General features: G+C 51.2%; 1 protein-coding gene across 1 annotated transcript in view; it reads left to right on the forward strand.

The window, feature by feature from the left end:
• The window catches only part of SND1 (staphylococcal nuclease and tudor domain containing 1), a 501,059-nt gene that overhangs the window by 267,593 nt on the left and 212,325 nt on the right, over nucleotides 1-21,141 (forward strand). The window lies entirely within an intron of this gene.

Consider the following 21,141-nt stretch of genomic DNA (forward strand, 5'->3'; position numbering starts at 1 on the left):
AGTTGCGGTGGTTGGTGAGCACAGGCAGGCGCCAGGCAGTACTGGTTATGTCTCACCTCTTCTGCCCACCCATCGGCCCTTTACGTGTTCTCCCCTCACTGTCCTCTCCCTGCTCCCCCGGTGGGTTGCATCCTGCTCCCAGCGCTGTGCGGAGACCCACCCCCTGATCAGAGTGGTCAGCTCACCAACAGCCTGGCCGGCAGGCTCCTTCCTTCCTTCCCCCACTGCCTCTGGCTGGGCCAGCACCCTGGGAAAGCCCAGGACCCTCCAACCCGGGGCGCTGGCCAGGAGGAGCCAAGCCCTGCATGTGCCAAAGCCCTACGCAGCGCAGAAACGGGGAAACTTCTCAGTCCCTTAGCTAAGCTGTGCAGTGGTGGGGGGCAGCGATTTCCAACCTGTTCACATCCCAATCCTGCAGGCTCCACAGCAGCTTCCCGGCCAGGGGTTTAGCCCCCTCTTTACCCCCCACACTTGGTCCTGCCCCCATGGAGCATGACGCACCCACCCCTGCACTCAGGTTCCCTGTGCCCTGGTGCACAATGCATCCTTAGGGCTTAACCCCTTCCTGCCCATGCTGTAGCTGGGGGACAGGAGGCAGCTGGGTTATGTCAGTGGCCAGCAGCACCTTGGGGGTGTTAGCTGCCTTTTGACACTGTGCGGGCAGGAAGGGACAAGCTGCTTCCAACCACAGGGGAGTGGGGAAGAGATGAGGTCTGCCCCACGGCTGAAAGCAGTCCCTTCCCTCCCGCACAGTGCCGAAAGGCTGCTGCTGGCGATGTTCTGATGTGAACCCTGGCAGAAATCTGGGGGAGGGCATGTGAGTTTGCGTGCCTCCCCCACGTGTTGCCTTGGGAAGATGTGGTGCCAGATACTAGGAGAGGTGGTTCCACCTCAGGGGCCCAGCCAGGCACAGAGGGCGCCAGGCAGGAGGGGTCGGGTCAGTCTGTCTGTCTGTCTCTCTCTCTCTCTCTCTCTCTCTCCTCCCCCGCCACCCCCGGGTGTGTGAGAGGTGTGTGTTGGTGTGTGACCTCTCCCCAGGTGAACCCTAAAGCCTTTAAGATAAATAAAAATCCAGCTACACAGTGTTTCTTTTTAATCAGGGCTCAGTCAACTTTATGTTAATTTGCACGTTTGTACTGCATAGTTCTGATTGCCATTGAACTCGCTTGAATACGAGTAATTTTACCAGGTGTCCCGTATTCAGCATAGGGAAATATGGTCACCCTAGCAATTATTGGGTGCTCCATTTGCTGTTGTCCAGTCCCAGCTTCTGGCAGTCAGAGGTTAGGGACACCCGGAGCACGAAGTTGCATCCCTGACTATTTTGGCTAATAGCCATAGATGGAGCTGATCCTGCAGGTGTTCAATTAACCCAGTTGTTGTAATTGCACACTCACAAACTTGATGTGAATTTGCACAGCCAGGCTCCTGAAAGTCAGATCGCGAATGCTTCTGAATTGGCCTGAAGGTTTTCCGAGCACCATTCCCCGTGAGACTCGGGAAGATCATGGCACCGCTGCCTCTGATCTGACCTGTCTCTGGATAGCCACAGTTGTGTCTTTGCCACTGACTTCTAAGGGAAGGTTGCAGGAGGCCTCTCTGGGATTCAGAGCAATGCCCAGTCTTCTGCTGTTCAGTCCTTCTGCTGTCTCATTTTACTGCTGACAACGGGATGGTGGTTGTGCTGGGATTCACTCACCTGAACACCGAGCCCTGGGAGTCTGAGGCCATAGGAGCAAAGCAGTGCCCACAGTAGCCTGAACTCTGCAGCAGCCATCCTGTTCGGAGGCAGGTCCCCCTGGCAATATTAGTCGGCAGAGAGGAGTAAATAAATAAAACAGCAGAACAGACTAGAAATAGAACAGTCCAAGTTTCCCAGGAGGCAGCTGCTGCTTGTCAAACAATCGCTGCAGCCTTTAAACGAAAAATTAAACATTAGCTCCTTATTATTGTACCTGGCTTGTGTTTCGGGGGCTTCACTCCTGTCAATGAGCCCAGCGCTGCTCTGGCTAGGGGCAGCTGATTTAATCCTTGACTCACGCCAGCAGGTCTGGGGTTAGACTGAGCGCATTGTCACCTGACGCTACTCAGATGAGCACATTACGGAGCTGCACATCTGAGCATTCATCACTGCCCCCTTGACAACACCACTTAGCAGCTCCAAATTAGACTTCCGTTCGTTAAACGCAACCGTTGGTAATACGAAAGATTTCCAACTGACGGAACTGTGTTGCCGCCTGTTAGTGCTGCTGTATATGAAGTGGCCCTCTCTTCCCTCATCCATCTGGTCTTCACACCAGCCGGCTCTGTTGTGGTGAAGACGGGCTAGCTGTTTTCTTCTAGCTGGCTGGCGTTCTGGTTCCACCCCTCTCTCTCAGGAGAGGGATGGAAGCACCGTCCCTCAGCTCTGGAGTAATTTACTAAATAATTTAAATAGTGTAAGACAAATCTGTGTTCGCTCACTTCTCCCGTTAAGCAATGTGCAGCCCATTACGGGGCAGAGAGCAGTCTCCTGTAAGCCCAGCCACTGAAAACCTCCTGTCCTTGCAAAAAGTCCTTGCATAATTTTGCATAATTGGCAGTGTTTCTCATAAAAGGGGAGTTGTGATTATATTTTTCTTCACTGTATTTATGCATAATTTCCCTTCAGATCAGAGATAATTAACTGCTGGGAATGTTAACATGCTAGTAATGGGAGATGGCGTGATGCTGGCCTGGCGGTGAGCAGGGAGGGTGCTGGCCAGCTGGGAGGTAGTGGCTGCCTCTCTGGAGATGCAACTGGAAGTCTGGATAGTGGAATGCCTTGTCTCTGCGGCTGTCTGCTCACAGCACTGTAATTGGTTGGGAATGGAGAGGGTGCTTTTTCCTGCCCTGCTCAGGCACTTACGCTGACATTTCCCTCAGTGCTACAGTGAAGGCTGGTTCTGAGCCAGCTGGAAAGGTGGAATAACTAGCCAGATTCCTGTCTCTGTGTCCCCAACCCCTAAGCAGCCGCGCAGCGTGCAGCTCTGGTTTGAGTTACTCTTTCCTCCATCCAGTAGACCCATCCATCTCTTTGTAGATCCCATCCCATGCCCTCGGCTGGTCAAATATGTCATCCTGGGGGCTCTGTGCATTCCAGGTGCATGGAACTCCAGAAGTCCTGCTGTGTGTCCAGGAAAGAAGAATGGTCCAGTGGATAGGGGATTAGCCTGTGACTCAGGAGAACTGGATTCAAGTCCCTGCTCTGCCCCAGACTTTGGGCAAGTCACATGACCTCTCGGTTCCCAGCTATGTAGTGGGGATAACACACTGCCTTGCTTCAGGGGACTACTGCAATAACGGGCTATGTAAATGGATCTAGGTAGAGGTGAGCAGCTTGCTATGCCAGGCAGAGGGGCTGACCGATAAGTGCAGGGTCAGCAGTGCAAGAGGTGGGCAAGAGAGATAGGGAGGCATTGAGTCAGGAAAGCTTCTGGGTGTTGATGTGGAGACTTACTGAACCCACCGCTGTGATGCTGCACACAAACTAGCTGGCCAGTGGTGCAGTCAGTTTAGGAAAGCAGAGACTCCCGCCCAGCGAGGGATCGTGTACCTTGCCAAGGAGTGTGGTGTGTTCCGGGAGGAATGGTTTCATGGTCCTAGAGGCCTGGATGTTAAGGCTGGCAGGGACCATTCTGAGCATCCAGTGTGACCACCTCCATCACACAGACCAGAGAGCCTTGCCGCGGGAACTCCTGAATGAGCCAGCGTCTCTTATAAAGAAAGACACAATCTTTATTTCAAGACACTAGGTGCTTGAGAATCCCCTTGTCCCCATGGTCTAATGGCTAATTCCCCTCCAGGTTAAGAATTTACACCTTATGTCCAGGGTGTTTGTCTAGGGACAGCTTCCAGCCATTGGCTCCCGAACCTTTGTCTTCTGGATAGAAGAGCCTTCTGCTATCATCTTTTCCCCTACCAGGTCCTTTGGGGTCACCTCTCCTCTGAACCGTCTCTTGGAGAAACTCGGTAGGTCTGGAGCTGAAGGAACCAGCAGTGCGCACAGCAGGATGGATTCACTCCCTGCAGAGCCTTCCATGCTAGTGCTCAAGCATTCAAACGAAACTCCGGCTTTTCCTGAGCAGCTCGTCGCAATCTGAAGGAGAAGCCTTCCCCGGGGTCCAGTCTGCAGTCAGCACTGACTGCGAGGGTTCGAAGGGTTAACACTGGAACCCTGCGAGTAAAATCTCCCTTCTTCCAGGCCCCTGGTTACCCCCATCCTGTCATGGTGGTGATCTAGCAACAACAAACCTAGCAGGACCAAGAGTTGTTCCTCCTGGCGCTCTGTGCTAATGGCAAGATCCCATTCCTAAATCAGATACTGTGGGGGGGTACTGTGGAGGCTGGTATCAAAATGCAGAAGTAGGCTGTTGTCAGCCTGCAAGACCAGGCTGCCTTTCCTGTCTGCGGGCAGGGAGCAAGGGAGCCATGTGTGATTGCAAGCAGCTGGCCGGTGGCTGGGACACAGCTTGTGGTGGCTCAAGTACATCAGCTGCAGCCCAGTAGCTGTGCTGCCATCAGCCGTTCCTTGGCCTGGAAGTCATATCCCAGAGTAGAGGGTCTGGATTTCCTGGGTCCCGAAGGCAGGTGCTGGGTGCCTTTGGGGTGGGGTGAACAATGAAGAACCCATGATGTCTGGAGAGAATCCTGTGATCGGTTCCCAGTCCCAGCAGCGCTCTTGCTTCGGTTGCACTTTCACAGAATCCTAGAAATGTCGGGCTGCAAGGGTCCTGGAGACGTCACGTAGCCTAGCCCAGCCCCCCGCGCTGAGGCAGCACCAAGTAAACCTAGACCAGTCCTGACCGGGGTTTGTCCCACCTGGTCTTAAAAACCTCCAGTGACTGGGAACCCACAACCTCCCTTGGGAGCCTGTTCCAGAGCTTCACTACCCAGAGAGTTAGAAAGTTTTTCCTAATATCGAACCTAGCTCTCCCTTGCTGCAGATTAAACCCATTGCTGCTTGTCCTGCCATTAGCGGAGACCGAGATCCCTGTCCTTTTCGTAGCGGGCTGGAACGAGTGAGGACTGGTATCAGGCTCCCTCAGTCTTTTCTCAAGACTAACCATGCCCAGATTTTTTAACCTTTCCTTGTAGGTCAGGTTTAATAAACCTTTGATCATTTTGCTGCTCTCCTGTGGACTCTCTCCAGTTTGTCCCCATCTTTCCTAAAGCATTTCACCTGGAACTGGACACAGTATCCAGTTGAGGCCTCACCTGTGTTGAGCAGAACAGGAGTTACCTCCTGTGTCTTACATACGACACGCCTGTTAACACACCCCAGAATGTTACCAGCCCTTTTTGCAACTGCACCACATTGTTGACTCGCATTGAATTTGTGATCCACTCGAACCCCCAGCTCCTTTTCAGCAGTGCTGCCACCTAGCCAGTTACTCCCCAGTTTGTAGTCATGCATTTGAGTTTTCCATCCTAAGTGTAATACTTTGTATCTGTCCTTAATGAATTTCCTCTTGTTGATTTTCAGACCCATTCTCCAATTTGTCAAGGTCATTTTGAATTCTAATCCTGCCCTGCAAAGGGCCTGCAGCCTCTCCCAGCTTGGTGTCATCTGCACGTTTTATAAGCTCACTCTCCACTCCATTATCCAAGTCATTAATGGAAATACTGAATAGTACCAGACCCAGGACTGACCCCTGTGGGACCCCACTAGACACATCCTCTGACAGTGAGCCAGTGATAGCTACTCTTTGAGTACGGTCTTTCGACCGTTTGTATGCCCATCTTATAATCATTTCATCTAGACCACGTTTCCTTAGTTTGCTTATGAGAGTGTCAAAGCCTTACCCACATCAAGCTGTATCATGGCTATTGCTTCCCCCTCCCCCCATCCACTAGGCCGGTAACCCTGTCAGAAAAAGAAATTGAGTTGGTCTGGTGTGATTTGTTCTTGACAAATCAATGCTGGCTGTTCCTTATCACCCTGTTGTCCACGAGGTGCTTAGTCCTCCTGTTCTTTTTGCGGATACAGACTAACACGGCTGCTCCTCTGAAACCTGGCACTGATGGTTCAGTACTTTCCGGGTATCGAAGTTCGGCTGGCTGGTCTGTGATTGTATGATTTTTCAAGGCGCTCTGCACAGAAAAGGTCTCGAAACACACTTTTAAATGAGCTGAGATTAACCCTGACGTTTCTGGGTCCCTCCTGCCCAGGCTGGTCTGGGGGCTGTGGTGGACCGACGGCCACGGGCCTGGCTCTCCTGCGCTCACGCTGTGCCTGTAGGGGTTTGAATGGCTGATGTGGGGGTTTCCATCACAGCAGGATCTTTGCTCCTGGCCTCTCCGGGCTAGGGATATATTGACAATCCAAGCGCACAAGCTGTGTGTGTGGAGCCTTGCCTCAGATGGGCTGATCCAGCTCACGCGGTAGAGGAGCAATGCTGATGGCTCTCAGCTGGAGTAGCTCTGGCATGGAGCATTCTCGGCAATATGCAGCTGGTGACTCAGTAGCTTGTTCCCTTCCAGTCGGAGGTAGTGCTGACCCGAGCCTGTGTTCCAGAAAATGCAGCATAAAACCCAGCGCTGTTGAGGATCCTCTAGTCCTTACCTTAGGAACTAGGGGAGTGAGTTTAACACCACTGTCCTGGTCATGTTCCTGCATGAGTCATGGGGTAGCCTGTCCCTCTACATTTCCCCTGGCATTTTAGTTGGGTTCAAGAGTCTTCCTTAAATCCAAGCCTAAAACCGTGCTTTTACACAGCTGCTGCGGCCCACCCCAGAAGTGGCTGCCATTCAGGTGGGGATGGATATTTGCAAAGTGCTTTGGGATCCTTGGGGCTGAAAGGCGCTGTGTCGGTGTAAGATGACTAGTGCTGCTTATGGCTGGGTTAGTTACGTGGGGTCCGACTGCGGCTGGGTCCCAGCACAGTGCCCCTGGTTTCCTGTCCCGCAGTGTGAGCTGTTGTGTATGCGCATGTGTGGATTGTAATTGCGTTTGGTGGCATGCATTAGTGCCATCTGCTCTGGAAAATCTATATGTCCTTGATTCTTGCCCTGTGCAGCAACAGCTTCTCCGGCGTGAATAGGCTTGTGTTGTGAGCCACCTTTGTCTGAGGAAACAATGCAGCTGAACGTGTTTGCGGGGGGCACAAGGAGGTTGTGAATGAAGTCCTTATTGGAGATGGACTTGTTTTGTTACCAAGTCTTGAGTTAAGCTCTGGGGAGCAGTGTAAAATGGAGCTCTGCCTAATTGCTTCTCCGTCCGACTGACGGGTTACCTACCCCAAGGCACGGTCTGCTAATGGCACGCAACCCGGAGCAGCCCTGGGTCAAAACCCTCTTGCAGCCCCCTCCGCATGTCAAGGTCTGGTCTGGAATTCACTCTCGGTGTCATTTGTTCGTGTCAAAATGGTGCTGGGGCCTCAGGCAGGATAGAGAGTCCCTGTGGTAGGTGCCGTACAAATGCCCCAAAGCGCTTACAGTGTAACTAGACTGGACAAATGAAGGGTTGTTATCCCCGCGATACAGATGGTGAACCCGAGGGCCAGAGGGGACATGACTGGCCCAGGGTCACACAGGAAAGCTGTAAGAGAGCCGGTCCTCAGTCCAGTGCCTCAATCCCAAGTCTATCCCCAGCAGCGGGGGCTAGCGAGGGTCCCCCTGGGGAGACTGAGTTCTGAGGGCCCCACACTCCTCATTACTACCCTCAGTATCCTTCAGAGTCCCTGGGGTTTCTGGAGCTTTCTCCTCCAGTGATCTAGGAGCTCTGATTGCTCTTCCAGTGCCCCGGAACAAGCCCAGCATTGGCTGCAGGAGCTTTCCCAGCCCACTGCTGACGCGTCCTTGGGTTTGAGCCCTTCTTTTCTTTCTCCTCCCCCACTTTCCCCAGCTACTTCCATTTCTGAGTCCGGGGCCTCAGCCAGGTGTGTCAGAGAGATGTGGAGAGGCAGAGCGAACAGGCTGTGGAGGGGGAGAGCCTGTGTAAGGAATGGGATGGAGAATGGAGAGACTGCTATGCTATTCTGTAAGCCAGTGGTGCGTCTGTTCTGTGCCACCCCATCTCCAAAGGATCGTGCAGAGCTAGAAGGCTTCAGAGAACAGTGACCAGCATGATCAAGGGCCTGGCCAAGCTCTCCTCTTGACAGGGAGTAAAAAGATGGAGACTGTTACCTCAGAGAGGAGTCGAATAAGAGGGGACATAAGCCCATAACATATTGACTGGTCTGGAGAAAAGAGATGGGGAGCTTCTCTTCTCCCCACCTCATGACACAAGAACAAGGGGACATGCGATGAAACCGAAAGGGGGCAAATTCAGAACAGATCAAAGGGCATGGTTTTCCTTTCATGCTATGTGCGACTAGCCTGTGGAGCTCACTGCCACAGGATGTCACTGAGGCCAAGAGTTTGGCAAGAATCCAAGGGAGTTGGACATTATATGGGTACCAAGCCTAGATAGAGTAACAATGGTCAATACAAACCGAGTTTTGAAAGGGTTGGGGGGAACTCTCCCGGGGTAGATTATCTCCCGTCCGGGCACTGTTCACCTTCCTCTAAAGCATCTCGTACAGGGTATTGTCAGAGATGAAAGACTGGTCTGACCCAGTCTGAGAATACCTGTCTTCCTAAGAAGGAAGCCACTGCAGCATGCTTTTCCGCAGGGCCCATGGGAGCAAACGGGTGCTGACGGGGAGGAAAGGTCTTTGCTTGTCTCCTTCAGAAGGTGCAGAGCACAACGCGAGAGGAGGAACCCGGTGTCTGGCTTGGCATGGGGCCAAAATTTAGCTAGAAAGCTGGGCGGATCCTTAAAGTAGCTTCCCCTCTTCCTCCCTTCTCAAAGGCTTTGGGTAGCGCAGTGCTGAACCATCAGCACCAGCACTGAGTGGTCCCGTGCTGAACTGACATGACGGCTAAACTGGTGCCCAGCGGATGTTTGGCCATCGGCTTTCCCATCATGCTGCTTCCCTCCTGGTGCAGGGGGAGTTCCCGTGGCCCCGGGCTGCTGCCCATGCATGGGCGTTGGAGCAGCCTGGCCTGTTCTGCTGCTGGTTGAGCAGTGCTTGGAACGGGGCTGGCTGCCCTTGCTGCAGAGCGGCTCTGTCCCTGCGGGGTGAGGACACAGGAGAGTTGTTCAAGGTGCAGTAAAACCGTTGGAGTGCAGCCCTTAACGCACAGTCCCTGGCAGCCTGGGAGTTTCCAGGCAGGGAGAGGATGCCTGGTGCTCTGCATTTCAGTCCCTGGGAATTCCCTGCTTGCCCTGGCTCTCGGCATCACTCCCCTGCGCAGAATGCCCAGTCTCCAGTGCCCGTGAACCAGGCCAGGCCAGCCTCCAGGGTCGCCTTGAAGTGTGAGTGCTATGTGTGCAGCTGGGTCTGCCTCCTGGGTCAGCTGGCTGGCACAGCAAGAACACACCCCCTCTGCCCAGGCCTGGAGAGAAGGGCACAGCTGGGTCAGACTCTTTGGGGGGAAAAAGTGCTCAAAGTCCTTCCCTTAGTGCAGGCCAGATTGTGTGCGCCTCTCATCCCCCACCCCACTGTGCGGATGCATCAGCACCCCCACCCCGGCCCACTCATACCCTCAATTATGCTCCTGGCCAAGGGTAAACCAAGAGAAATCTGCCTTCCTGAATTCTCCGGAAATCTGCTTCACTGGAGCAGCTACAGCTCCCTCAGGGGCAGAGGTGTCCCTGCCTTGGGAGGGGTGATCAAGACACGATCAGCCAGTAAAACCAGCCTGGGTGTGCAGCGTGCTCCTGGGACTGGTGGTGGTGGCGGCGGCGGAGTGTCATTATAACTCCATCCACCCCTGGGAGCCTCCATCAGTCCCGACTGGCAGAGGGGAGCAATCGAGACCCCCACCCCCATGCTGACAGACCTGCAGTGAGCCCCTCAGACCCCAGCATGGTAGGCACTGTGCAGTGTTTGCACAGGGATCTCCTCCATATCACTGGCCCCTTCTGTGGACTTAGTCACGGATGCCTTCAATATACAGAAGCATAGGAAGTGCCCGACGGTGTCAGGCCAGCACTGCAGCCCAGCCACCTGGCTCCACCAGTGGCCAGTGCCAGCAGCTTCAGAGAGAGGTGCAAGAGGCCCCTGAGTGGGCAGTGATGAGAGCCTGCCCTGGGAACGTTTCCTCCTGACCTCCAATAGTTAGGGCATGTCTACACTTACCTCCGGAGCGATCGATCCCGTGGGTGTCGATTTATCGAGTCTAGTGAAGACGTGATAAATCGCCCGCCGAGCGCTCTCCCATCGACTCGGTACTCCACCAGAACGAGACGCATAGGCAGAGTTGACAGGGGAGCATCAGCAGTCGACCTACCGCAGTGAAGACGCTGCGGTTAAGTAGATCTAAGTACTTCGACTTCAGCTACGCTATTCATGTAGCTGAAGTTGTGTAACTTAGATCGATCCCCCCTCTCCAGTGTAGACCAGGCCTTAGTTTGACTCCTGCTCTGAAGCAGGAGGGTTTATAGCGCTTCCCAAGCTCTTGTAAACGAACTTGGGTAACTCTGGCTGTTCTTGGTATCTTCATGCATGTCTTGCCCCTTTGTGAATCCTGCAAATTTCTTGGCTTCAGTGACATATTGTGGTGGAGAGTTCCACAGGCTCTGTGATCTGAAAAAGTATTTCCCTTCATCAGCCTACTTGAATTTTCCACGTTTCTGCTTCATTGAGAGTCCCCTGGTCCTTGTGTGATGAGATGGAGTGGGTGGAAGTCCTGATCTCTCTTCTCTCTCCCATTCATTATTTTATAGATTATCAGATCCCCCACCCCCTTATTTATCTCTTCTCTGAGATAAACATTCCTGTTTGTTTCAGTCTCCCTTCTGAGAAGAGATTTCAGTTTGCTGATCATTCCCATCCATCTCTGGCCCCCCTGCAGTGTTGTTTTGGAGGTGGGGTGACTGGAACTGCACCATTATGTATGTAAAGGCCTTGGGATAGTCTGTGTCCTGTTCCTTCTCCAGCTGAACTGCTTGTTAGATTTTTTTTTTTTTGATTGCCGCTGCACACTGAGCAGAGGTTTTCATTGATCTCCCTTCTGTGATGGCCATGCCATTTCCCTGAGTGGATACAATTAATTTAGACCCCAATCAGAGGTACATTTGGCTCACATCTGAGCCGGTGTCCTTCCCTGACAGCTATTCTTTCCATGTAGCCTCATGAGTATACAAATCTGCGGCAGAGTGAAAAGCTGGGACCAGTGTAACGTGGATGTTTAATATTAAAATAACCCCAGGAATGTGATGCTGATAGCATTGCTCTCGTTCATATCTAATTTGGTTTTAAAAAAACCAAACCAGTCCCACTGTTCTTGAATTTCCTGACAGCCGCTGAGGAATGTGCAGCGCGCTGCAAGATTTGTGTGAGTGCCGCAGGTCCCGGGGGAAGGTTTGCCGTAGAACGGGAGCCCCGCTGGGTTTAGGATATGTGGAGCTTTGATTGCGGCTGTTCCTGCTGTAACCTCGACCTAAGGAAATCGAACCAGCCTGAATCCCCGTTAACAATCTGCCTGCTAAAAATGCCCTTTATTTGTGTGCCCTCTAGGGTCCCTGGCTCCCTTACTGGAGTGCGATTTATGAACAGCGCTGCTCCCTCTCCATTAGCTCCTGCACCGCGAAGCCGAAAATAAAGAAGACTTTGAAAGCTGTCCTAACGGACGCTTTGGGAAGTGAGTCGTAATCTGTCACTTTGGTGTCAGCCTGCTGCTGATGACTCTATGGCTTACCGTGCAATAATTGCCACACTCCACTTAATATTCCACATTAACGATCAGCACTTGCCTGTCTCTTCCCCTCTTGGAGAAGAGCCTGCTTTGTGCTATGCAAATACATGTGGATTTTAAGGTCATTCTCGAATATTTGAACACTGCTGCTTATTTTAGTTGTTGGCAGCTGGCTTGCACTTGCCAGTCAGCAGAGGCTTGTGTTCCAGGATCCGCTCACCTGAGCTGCTATGACCGCTCTGCTAGGCGAAGCTGGGAAATGTGGGTACTTTAATAACCTCCCCTCGCTTTTGGGGAGTAGCAGGAAAGTTCAGCCCACGGTGAGGCTTTTCCCTGTTTTGCTGCTCATTTTTTCTGTAAATGAATCAAATTGTGACTGTATAGTGATTACCACTAATTAGTAGCCTTCATTAGCAGCTTCTGTTTTAGATTTACATATGTTAAACCTAAGTGGTTAATAGTTGGGTAATGAATTTTTTCTTTGCTTGCAGATTATAGTTACTGGGTTGTATTAACTTCTTGGCTGCACAGCTGTGAAATAAATTTCCAGGCATGTGTTTTAAGGCTGGCATAGGTGGAAGCAGAGGCTCTCTCTTGTCAAGAACAACAAGGAGCTGTGTTTTAGGGTTATCTAAGCATCTCATCCTCTGTGTGGTGCTGGGTCAAACAGGTGACTCCCAGCACCGGGTCCTTCAAAGCAGATTTCAGAGCGCTTTAGTTGTTACACCTGTGTGAAGCTTCATTCTTTCAAAGGCAGGATCTGGGCAGTCTGATTAGAGCTGAACAAATATTTACTTGTCTTTGCAAATTGGAAATTCCTTTTTTTTCACTCAAAATTGAGGTTTTTTTCAAGTTTTTTTTCTCCTGAAATAAAAACCCCAAAATAATTAGTTGGTGTTGAACAAAGCATTTGGAGTGGAATGGTGAATGGAAATGACATTTCAAAACGAAAATGTTGATTTGAATTGACATTTCTGAATCTTTTTCAGTGTTTTTGATTAACTTGACCCAAATTTGTGAATAGTTTTAGTGCTCCTCAAAAATGCATTTTTGACACATTTACTGTTTGCTGAAAACTTTTGCCCAGATACAATGGTGATGGGTTGTAGGATAAAACCCCAAGAGAAGATGGAAGGCAGATCCAGATTGTCACTTGTGTATTGTGACAGGGTTGGGCCAGATGGCTACAGGAGAGTAATAGAAGGCAGATATATTAGCCCCAGGTTAAGTAGGTCCCTTTTCCCTGGGTAAGGTAGCAGGGAAGGTTCCAGAACAATCAGGTACCTTCTGGAGACAATTAAGATGACAGGCTGATTAGAACACCTGCAGCCAATCAAGAAGCTGCTAGAATCAATTAAGGCAGGCTAATCAGGGCACCTGGGTTTTTAAAAGGAGCTCACTTCAGTTTGTGGTGTGCGTGTGAGGACTTGGGAGCAAGAGACACTATGAGCTGAGAGTGAGAACGCGGACTGTTGGAGGACTGAGGTGTACAAGCATTATCAGACACCAGGAGGAAGGTCCTATGGTGAGGATAAAGAAGGTGTTGGGAGGAGGCCTTGGGGAAGTAGCCCAGGGAGTTGTAGCTGTCGGACAGCTGTTCCAGGAGGCGCTCTAGACAGCTGCATTCCACAGGACCCTGGGCTGGAACCCGGAGTAGAGGGCAGGCCCGGGTTCCCCCCAAACTTCCCAACTCCTGGTCGGACACAGGAGGAGTTGACCTGGACTGTGGGTTCACGAAAACGGCCAAACTGAGGGCTGCTGTGAAGCTCCAAGGTGAGCAAATCCGCCAATAAGTGCAAGACTCACCAAGGTAGAGGAGGAACTTTGTCACAGTATGTCGGGGGTTGATTTTCCAAAGTGGCAGAGGGGTTTAGGAATGTGCAATTGGCAGTCTGGGATCTGGGCTCCTGCATCTCTTGGTCTCGGTACAGTGTAGAGTAGAACTACCCTTCCCAAACTTTGGAATTCGCCTCGTGGGTAGACCAGGGGTCTGGGCATTGATGCCCAGGCTGCTGTCCTAATGCAACAGCAGGCCGGTCACTTGGCCTTCCCGTGTCATCTGCCCGACAGATGCTCTGGGCATGCAAAGTACGAACAAAACGAGCAAGTTACTCTTGGAGACCAGGTCCCCCTCCTTTCCCAGCAGATGTGCGATGTGCCTCTGGACGAGGAGGTTCGTCTGGGTGCCAGGCGCAGGTTGTATGTTTCCCAGGATGGGGCAGAGGCGTGCCAGTCCTCGCTGCAGAGTCAGAAAGCATTGCAACTCTCTGGGCTTGCTAATGAAGCCTCAGCAGCCTGTGAAAAGCCCTTGCAAAGTTCATGACCTAGGCCCTGAGTTCAGGGGTGAGGCAAATGGACCTCTGATTCTAAACTCATGCAGAACTTATCTGTGTTTCTCCATCCTGCTCCACTGAGTACTGGCCCTTCTCTCTGCCCTGAGTCAGTCTCACGGCATGGCACAAGAGGCTTTTCTGCAGCTCCTGCCACCTGGAGCAGCCTCCAGTATTCTTCTGTCTCATCAGCTCCTCCCACTTTTCCCTTAGTGTCTCTCTGACCTTCTCTTGCAAGTTTCTCCATGGCCGTAATACTGAACTGTCTAGGCTGTCTCGGGATGAAAAGAGCTACTCAGAGAGAAGTGGTGTGGTCTGAGCCTCTCTTACAGCACCAGGAAATGATGATAAACCCCACGCTGCCCCAGAAAAGTGGGAGGGCTATAACCGGGCTGTGCGCCTGGTCCGGCCTCGGGTTCCTATCGGAATTCCATGCCAGGCAGATGGCAAAGAAACTGGGGCCCTGTCGGTGGGTCCTCTAAATGCCTTGCTCGGCCGCTCTTCTCTGCGTCTCTGACCCAAGCTGTGGAGGAAAACCATTGCGATGGGCCAGCGTTGCAGAGTGCATGGCGAGCAGAGTGTAAAGGGAGTAGATGAGACTGTTCTCTTAGGGCACCTGATCTGAAGGATGGCAGCTCCAGCACTCTAGCCCTCGGGAGGGTGGTGAGAGCTTGATATGTGGAACAGGTCCAGGTTCCACAGCTGGAATCTCAAACTTACGGCACCTGGGAGCGCCTTGGCTATTGGCAGGATTGGTACCTACTGAGCCGACAGCTCCATCTGTGTGCATGGGCAGTTTGCTGTTGGGGGGAAACGAATGCAAAACACTCTGTTCTTCTGTTTTCTGAGAGCTGCTGCACCCTGGTTCAGCCTCTTGGGCAAATAGGGAGTCTCTTGGCTGATAATCATAGAAGTGTAGGGCTGGAAGGGACCTTGAGAGGTCATCTAGTCCAGTCCCCTGCACTCAAGGCAGGACTGTGTAATAGCTGGACCATTCCTGAGCGGTGTTTGTCTAACCTGCTCCTAAAAACCTGCAGTGATGGAGATTCTACAACCTCCCTGGGCAATTTATTCCAGTGCTTAACCACTCAAGTTAGGAAGTTTTTCCTAATATCCAACCTAAACTATCCTTGCTGCAATTTAAGCCCATTGCTTCTTGTTCTATCCTCAGATGTTAATGAGAACATTTTTTCTCCCTCCTTCTTGTAACAGCCTTTTATGTACTTGACAACTGTTCTCATGTCCCCTCTCAGTCTTCCCTTCTCCAGACTAAACAAACCCCATTTTTTCAATCTGCCCTCATAGGTCATGTTTTCTAGACCTTTAATCATTTTTGTTTCTCTCCACTGGACTTTCTCCAATTTGTCCACATCTTTCCTGAAATTGGCACCCAGAACTGGACACAATACTACAACTGAGGCCTTACTGGCATGGAGTAGAGCAAAATAATTACTTCCCGTGTCTTGTCATGTTTACAACACTCCTGCTAATATATCCCAGACTGATATTCGCTTTTTTTGCAACAGCATTACACTGTTGACTCATATTTAGCTTGTGATCCACTCTGACACCCAGATCCCTTCCCGCAGTACTCCTTCCTAGTAGTCATTTCTCATTTTTGTATGTGTGCAGCTGATTGTTCCTTCCTAAGTAGAGTTCTTTGCATTTGTCCTTATTGAATTTCATCCTATTTCCTTCAGACCATTTCTGCAGTTTGTCCAGATTTTTAATTTTAATCCTATCCTCCAAAGCACTTTTGTCCACAAACTTTATAAGGGTACTCTCTCTGCCATTATCTAAATCATTGATGAAAATACTGAACAGAACCAGACCCAGGACCGATCCCTGTGGGACCCCACTGGATATACCCTTCCAGCCTGACTGTGAACCGCTGATAATCTGGGAACGGTTTTCCAACCAGTCATGCACCCGCCTTATAGTAGCTCCATCTAGGCTATATTTCCCTAGTCTTTTTATGAGAAGGTCATGCGAGACAGTATCAAAAGCCTTACTAAATCAAGATATACCACATCTACCGCTTCCCCCCCATCCACAAAGCTTATTACCCTGTGTGGCAGGGTCGGGCCAGAGGGCTACTGAAGAGTGATAGAAGGCAGATTTATTAGTCCCAGATTAAGTAGATCCCTGTTTCCTGGGTAAGGTAACAGGGGCAGTTCCAGAGCAAGCAGGAACTTGCTGGAACCAGTTAAGGCAGGTGGGATAATTAGGACACCTGGAGCCAATTAAGAAGAAGCTGCTAGAATCAATTAGGACAGGCTGGCTAATCAGGGCACCTGGGTTTAAAAAGGACCTCACTTCAGTTAGGGAGAGGTGTGTAAGGAGCTGGGAGTGAGAGGATATGCTCCTGGGGGACTGAGGAGTACAAGCTTATCAGACACCAGGAGGAAGGTCCTATGGTGAGGATAAAGAAGATGTTGGGAGCTGGCCACGGGGAAGTAGCCCAGGGGGTTGTAGCTGTCGGACAGCTGTTCCAGGAGGCAGTCTAGACATCCGCATTCCACAGGGCCCTGGGCTGGAACCCGGAGTAGAGGGCGGGCCCGGGTTCCCCCCAAATCCTCCCAACTCCTGATCAGACACAGGAGGAGTTGACCTGGACTGTGGGTTCCACCAGAGGGGAAGGTCTCTGGGCTGTTCCCCAGCCCACATGGTGGATCAGCAGAGACTGCAGGGGTTGTTCTTCTCCTTAGCCTCATCGCTGGCCAGCAAGGGGAAATCTGAGTGAATGGCAGATCTGAGCCTCGAAAGTGGCCAAACTGAGGGCTACTGTGAATCTCTGAGGCAAGCAAATCCGCCAGTAAGCGCAGGATCCACCAAGGTAGAGGAGGAACTTTGTCACACATGTCAAAAAAAGCTATTAGGTCGGTTTGACACAATTTGTTCTTGACAGATCCACGCTGTCTGTTACTTATCACCTTATTACCTTCTAGGTGTTTGCAAATCGATTGCTTGATTATTTGCTCCATTATCTTTCTGGGTACTGAAGTTAAGCTGACTGGTCTGTAATTCCCCAGGTCAGCTCCTTGTGTATTTTAGGATGTATTTCATTAGGCCCTGGTGACTTGAAGACATCTAACTTGTCCAAGGAATTTTTAACTTGTTCTTTCCCTATTCTATCCATCTGACGCTCACTGTGTCTGATGTCCCATCGCTACTGACCTTTGTGGTGAAAACTGAAACAAAAAAAGTCATTTAGCACTTCTGCCATTTCCACATTGTCTGTTATTGTCCTTCCCCCTTCAGTGAGTAACCGGCCTACCCTGTCTTTGGTCTTCCTCTTGCTTCTAATGTTTTCTTGTTACCCTTTATGTGTCAAACTAATTTAATCTCAGTTTGTGCCTTGGCCCCTCTCATTTTGTCCCTACATGCTAATGTTGTTTGTTTATATTCATCCTTTGTAGTTTGTCTTCGTTTCTACTTTTTGTAGGACTTGTTTTTTAATGCCAAATCACTGAAAGTCTCCTGGTTAGGCCAGGGTGGTTTCTGGCCAGACTTCCTGTCTTTCCTACGCAGTGGAATAGTTTGCTCTTGTGCCTGTAATGATGTCTCTTCGAAAAACTGCCAGCTCTCTGGAACTGCTTTTCCCCTTAGACTTGCTTCCCTGACCGACCAACTACCTGAGGTTGCTAAAGTCTGCCGTCTTGATCTCCATGACGGTATTGCTCTGCCTCCTGAGGGAGCCTGAGTTCGTAACTGATCAGGAGCCCAGCATCCTCTTACGGGTGCTTTTGGGAGATACAGCACCTGGCACAAGCACTTCCCAGTCACCTGGTCCAAAGAACCCGCCCCCACTGAGGGGTCTTGTCACCCACCTGATATGCCCAGTGTGGCGCGCACAGGCTGCAAATGGGGAGCCCCCTCTGAAGGAAGCTGTCTGCGACGTGTCACGAATAGCTGTGGCTCTGACCTCGGGTCAGCATTTACCGTGATGGGCTAGAGGTGGCTGGGAGGGCAGGGCACTAAGAAAGGTGCTGCAGGGGGAAGCTTCACATGGGCCGGAGAGGGATGGGTGGTCTAGTCGGTCTCTCCCATTCTGAATTCCTGGTACTGCCATGAGTAGAAAGGGAAGCTGAAGTACAGTCTCCATCAGCCTCCAGCTGGGAGGGGAGGTTGGTCCAATGGGGGGGGGCCTTTACAGGGAGGGTAAAGGAGTGAGTTAGGAATGTAGGGCTGGAAGGGATAGAGTCCAGACCGTGCGATCATAGGCAGCCCCAGCTTATCGTTCTCTTCACAAATTTACCAAGCTGGGTTGTTAGCCCCCACAATGCCTAGTGCAGGCTATTCCAGAGCCTGCCTCCCTCTGGTGGTTAGAAATCTGCTTCTCGTTTCCAGCCTGAATTTATTCCTGGCCAGTTTATCCCTGTTTCCTCTTGTGCCAACATTGTCCTTTAGCTTCAGTGTCTACCCCTGCTGTATTTGTAGAGAGCAGTCAGATCCCCTCTCGGCCTGCATTGTGCTAGGCCAAACAAGCCAAGCCCTCCCAGGCTTCTCTTGTAAGACAGGCCTCCCTTCCCTGGATCATCCTAGTAGCCCTTGGCTGGACCTTTCCGGTTGGTGATGAACCATATTCCAGAGGAAGGCTCACCAGTGCTTTATCCAATGACATTAACACGTCCCTCGCTTGATGCACACTAGGATTGCACTTACTTGTTTGACAGCTGCGTCACATCGGTGGCTCATCATCATCTGTGATCGACCCACGTGCCAACGCCTCTTCTCCTCTGTGGCTGTCACCCGATGAGTCCTGAGCTTATAGCAGACATTCTTGTTGTTAGCCCCTTTGCTCTTTGTGCTCTTACATTTCACCCCATTGCTGTTAAGCCAGGTCTCAAGGCCTTCCCACCAATATTCCAATCCTCCTCTGTATCGACGATGCCTACCAACGTGGGGTTGTCCGCACGTTTCGTTAGCGCACTCCTTCTTGTGCCAAGGCCATCAATGAAACTATCTAAACGGGAACGATCCCAAGTCAGATCCTTGAAGAACTCCAACCCAAGTCAAGGGAACCCAGAACAACTTCCACATCCCCCTGCGACTTTCTCGTGAGGCGGCTTATAGGCTGTGTAGTCTAGTGCCTGGAAACAATGGATGGGGAGTCAAGACCCCTGGGTTCTAATCCAGGCTCCCGGTGTGACCTCTGGCCCGGTTTGCAGGGGAGCTGGGCTCCCATGGGGTTCAGTGTCTGTACAGCACTCTAAGGCCCGACACAGGTATTTCTCTAGCCCCCTTCAGTTGAGTGTCACACAAGCTTCAGTGCATTTACCTTTTGTGCTATTATACCAGGGAGATTAAGTGACTCACCCAGGGCCTCACAGGGAGTCAGTGGTGGAGCAGGGAATTGATGCCAGATCACTCAGATCCCAGGCTAGAACTCTAACCGCTGGGCCGTCCTTCCCTCTCTGGTGAGCTGCTGTACAGTTGGAGTGCAAAAAGCATTGTTATTGCCTAGCTCGGCATCAGCTGCCTGCTGCTAATGCCGGGATGCTGTCATCGCTTCTCTTGTGCCCCTGGGGATCGGCAGATCCAGATGGGCCACGATATTCTCCTTTCTTCCCATCTTCAAGGCTAATCTGCCATGCCGCTGCCAAAGCACCTCTTGCTGTCCTGTGGCAGAGGCTTTGCTCCAAAGATTTATGGCTGCCTCCACTCTCCCGGTCCCTCCTTGGTTTCTTTTTTGGTCACATCTGAAATGCTGAAGGTCGCGTCCTGTTAATGAGAGTCTGAGAGGTGCGGACGCATGTTGTCAGTCGGGATTCAGCTGTTGTCAAAGTATGCTCTGCTCCCACTCTCCCCTTGCCACTTAATTTTCCTGGAGTGACATGCGGGCGTGTAATCGCAGCCTGGCTTGCACTTTGGTCTAAGGAACGTATGCAGATAGCCATTTCTTTTCGCTCGCTGACTGCGTTGGAAATAATGAGTTTCCGAGTAGGGGAGCTGGTTCCAATTTACATTCAAGTCCCATAGCTGGAGCAGCGAGCTCTCTGCTCTAACCTTTGCCATAAAATATGGCATTTTGAATGCCCCGGCTCCTTCCCAGTAAGTCCTTTTCTGCAGTGCAAGCCGTTCAGCGGTGGGGACGGATCTTGGGAACAGCCTATTGATTTTATTTCTGTGATCTAGTGAGTTTCCATCCATGTCTCTGCTTTGGCAGTCTGGTCAGGCAGCCCTTCGGTGAACTAGATCCAAGCTGTTACTGAAGGGAAGAAAGTTTTTGGCTGCAGCGAGTTTCTCCCTTCCCTTCCTTTGCAGTTCATTTTTCTAAATTAAGGACACAGTGAAATGAAAAGCCACCTGGCTGCGTTTTATTTTAGGAACAGCTTTTTTTTGCTGGGTGAAATAAATCAGAAGCCCGTGACGTTTAGTGTCTTGCGTCTGAAATGTACAGATTGCTTAGTTTTTGGCTGAGGCCTCCGGTTCAAAATAAGTCAATAACCTAGCGATTTGAGATAATCAATTAGGTAATGCATTCCCAAATTACAGGCCCAGCCTATGAATAATGGCCTGAGCTTTAAGCCTGTTTAGCAAATGGTCTTAATCTGTTGGTGCTTTCTGACCTATTGGGTGTTTGTCCTGTTTGCCTCTGCTCCGTTCTGGGGTGGGGAGGGAAGTTGGGCATGTGGGAGTTTTCCACGAACTTAGGCTACAGGTCTGCTCTGGCTTCTATCAAGGAAAGCAGCAGTGATCTGGGAGGAGATTGTCTTCCTGCTGTGACGGGTCGGTTTGGAAGGACACTGAGTCCCATTACTGTAAATATTGTTCTGAGCCCTCCCTCAATGTCTGGGCCTGTCCGATGAAAGTGTGCCAGGCATTGAAGGGTGGTGCTGCCACGCGTTTCACCAGGCACTCTGAGTCCCTCCGCCACCACTGACCATTGCTCATGGCGCGCTGACTTTTCCTTAACCAATATGCATTAATTTATACACAGTGGCTTGTTGCTAGGAGCGGAGCAGGCAGCAAAGTGCGATATTCAGTTGAGGCCAGATTCCCTGTGAAAGGGAAGCACTTGCTGCTCCACTGGGAGCTGCGTCAGCACCGGGTTATGTTTAACGTGGGGTGAGAGGTTGCTGGAGTTGGGTGTTCCGGGCCAGCT

This window comes from Eretmochelys imbricata, chromosome 1 (genome assembly GCF_965152235.1).
Source record: "Eretmochelys imbricata isolate rEreImb1 chromosome 1, rEreImb1.hap1, whole genome shotgun sequence".
Classification (NCBI taxonomy): Eukaryota; Metazoa; Chordata; order Testudines; family Cheloniidae; genus Eretmochelys; species Eretmochelys imbricata.